The sequence below is a fragment of the Apodemus sylvaticus genome, chromosome X, assembly GCF_947179515.1.
Source record: "Apodemus sylvaticus chromosome X, mApoSyl1.1, whole genome shotgun sequence".
NCBI lineage: Eukaryota > Metazoa > Chordata > Mammalia > Rodentia > Muridae > Apodemus > Apodemus sylvaticus.
Genome location: NC_067495.1, coordinates 96,794,734 through 96,798,042, shown reverse-complemented (window position 1 = coordinate 96,798,042; position 3,309 = coordinate 96,794,734). Strand labels below are relative to the sequence as shown.

The window sequence follows — 3,309 nt, the reverse complement described above, 5'->3', positions numbered from 1 at the left end:
ACCCAACTGGGCCACTTTTCAGTTAGAATTTAAAATGCATTATGGACCGGAGAAGATAACATTTTTAACTTGCAGGAGGCTTAGCAAGTACAAACACTTCCTTTGAGGCACGCTTCATGATCTGAGTTCAGTTCTAACAAATCAGGGGAAAGGCCACATGTGGTCCTCATGATCTGTAACCTCAGAATTCCTACTGCAAGATGGGCGATATGGGCATAAGGATTAGCTAAAATCTGGTGTGCGAGGTAGTCTGGAATACATGGATCATGTAATATAATACATGTAGTATAATAAATGCAGTATACTCCAGCAGCACAAAGAGAGCCCCTCCCTATAAAGAAGATCGGAGGAGACAGCTGACTCTAAAAAATATTGAATCCGGGTTTCCATGACAACAACAAATGCTCCTCCCCTCTCTCTGCTCAGGAACTAGGAATGCTCTGCCCATCCCTCCCTTCCTTTCTCTCAAAGCAGAAGTCATTCACCTTTGTTATCTGTAGCATTAGAAAGCATAAGGGAAACTACCACCAGCCAGAAAGCAGAGCTTTACTCAAGCTGTGAATAAAATATTCCTAGAGGCGTGCTTGGCCCAGTCTTTCCTCACTAGACTAGGCCTCCATGGAAACATTGTCATGGTTATAGAGCAACATTGTTGCCCTGGTCAGAGATGAGGTCTTTTATCTTCCTCAGGAGATTATGGAGATATGCTAGGTTGTGTCACCCTGTGGAGAAAGAGACACAAAGAGGAAAAGTAAACACTTGGAGACGCCGGGAATCGAACCCGGAACCACATGCAGCCAAAGCATGGGCTCAAACCACAGAGCTACATCTCCAGGCTGGCAAAGTGCCCGTTTATAGCCTATGTCAATAAAGAGTGACCAAAGCTGCATTTATATGCCTTGAAAGAATCTGCAGCACATCTTAGTATATGATTTGCTGCTTTCTAATTTAAGATTTCTGTGGAATTTTTATGTTTTTCTTCTATGAGAACAGAATCTCTTTTCAATGAAAAGAAAATAGTATTAGCAACAAGAAATTCTGTGTTCTTTAAAACATGGTATACATACAATACATTGAGAGGATTGTGTGAAATTAATTATAATGTGTTTCTGTAGGTTTAGTAAGAACCGGCCAGGGTGGGGCAGACGTTGGGAAGATGGCATTGCAAGGTTGGGCCCCTTATTGCTAGGGCTGCCCTTAGCCTTGTGTGCCTCCCTTGGGGGAAGGATACCAGGAGCTCTTGGGGACCGAGGCCGGCATCCCTTTATCATGTCATGTAGTGCCAAAGCTTGGAAATCCCTGGTTCTTGTTTGTTCCTTTATAATCCCCTTCCCCTGGATCTCTGGGCCTCTCTCCTATCCTGTTGCACCATCAGGAAGGTCAGTGGCCTGAGCTCAAGCTTGAATAAAGTCTCTCATGTGCTTGCATAGGATTCATGGTTCCTGGTGCTCTCTTTGGGGTTTTCATGATCTGAGTACAACACTGCGTCTTCAGGTAGAACTCTTTCCAGTTTTCTGAGGAACCACCAGATTGACTTCCACCAGCTTGCAATCCCACCAGCAAAGGAGGAGTGTTCGTCTTTCTCCACATCCTCACCAGCATCTACTGTCCCCTGAGATTTTTATCTTAGCCATTCTAACTGGTGTGAAGTGGAATCTCATGGTTGTTTTGATTTGCACTTTTGACTAAGGACTTTGAACATTTCTTTAAATGCTTCCTGGCCATTTGAGATTCCACTTTTGTGAATTAATTTTCTGTTTAGATGTGTACTCCAATTATTAATTGGGTTATTTGTTTTTTGGGAGTTTAACTTGTTGTGTTCATTTATATTTTGGATGTGTGCCCTCTGTCTGATGTAGGGTTATTGAAGATTGTTTTTCCTAATCTATACGTTGTTTTTTTTTTAATGTATTGAGGGTCACTTTTCCTTACAGGAGCTTTTCAGTTTCATGACGTTCCATTGGTTAATTGTTGCTCTTAGAGCCTGAGCCACTGGAGTCCTTTTTAGAAAAAATTTCTCTGTGCCAATGAGTTTGAGGCTCTTTCCAAATTTCTCTTCTTTTAGATCCAGTGTATCTGGCTCAGTGTTGAGGTCCTTGATCCACTTGGACTTGAGCTTTGTGCAAGGTAACAAATATGGGTCTATTTTCAGTTTTTTACATAGAGACTGCCAGTTATATCAGTACCATTTATTGAAGACTCATTATTTTCCCCCTGTATGTTTTTGGGTTCTTTGTCAAATTTCAAGTGTCAATAGGTATATGGGATAACTTCTGGGTCTTTGATTCTATTCCATTGATTGAACTGTGTGTCTTTGCACCCATAACCTCCTTGGTCTTTATTACTATTACTTTGTAGTACGGCTTGAGGTCAGGGATGGTGATTTCCCCAGAAGTTTTTTCATTGCTGCGAATTGTTGTAGATATTCTTGATATTTTGTCTATCCATAAGGAGTCGAGAATTGATCTTCCCATGTCTGTGAAGAATTCTGTTGGAATTTTGATGGGGATTGGATTGAATCTACATATTTCCTTTTGGTACGATGGCCATTTTCACTATGTTAATATTGCCATTCCCTGAGCATGGGGGATTTTCTGAGGTCTTCTTCAACTTCTTTTCTCAGGGATGTGAAGTTCTGTTATACGCATCTTTCACTTGCTTGGTTAGAGTTACACCGAGATACCTATTGATATTTGTGTCTATTGTGAAGAATGTTGCTTCCCTAATTACTTTCATTTCTTTCCCTGGCAGTTTGTCATTTGTATAAATGAAGACTACTGATTTGTGTGCTTTAATTTTATATCCTGTCACTTTACTGATGTTGTTTATCAATGGTCATACTTCTCTGGTGGGATTTTGCAGGGCGATTATATATGCTATCATAACATCTGCAAATAGTTATACTTTTATTTCTACCTTTCCAATGTGTATCGCTTGATCTCCTTTTGTTGTCTAATTGTTCTAGCTAGAACTTTGAGTACTAGATTGAATTAATAGGGAGTGGGCAACATTTTCTTGTCCCAGATTTTAGTGGGATTGCTTCATTTCATTTGATGTTGGCTTTTGGTCAGATGTATATTGCTTTTATTATGATTAGGTAGGTGTCATGAATTCCTGATGTCTCCAGGACTTTCAACATGAAGAGGTGTTGTATTTTGTCAAAGGATTTTTCAGAATCTGATGAGATGATCACGTGTTTATTTTTCCTTTGAGTTTGTTTATTTAGTGGATTATGTTGATGGATTTCCATATATTTATCTATCACTGCATCACTGGGATGAAGCCAACTTGATCTTGGTGAATGATTGT

General features: G+C 40.0%; 1 non-coding gene across 1 annotated transcript; it reads right to left on the bottom strand.

The window, feature by feature from the left end:
- Positions 1–760: 760 nt before the first annotated feature.
- Positions 761–833, bottom strand: Trnap-ugg (transfer RNA proline (anticodon UGG)). The gene has a single exon. It is a non-coding gene; the product is annotated as a tRNA-Pro (tRNA).
- Positions 834–3,309: the final 2,476 nt, after the last annotated feature.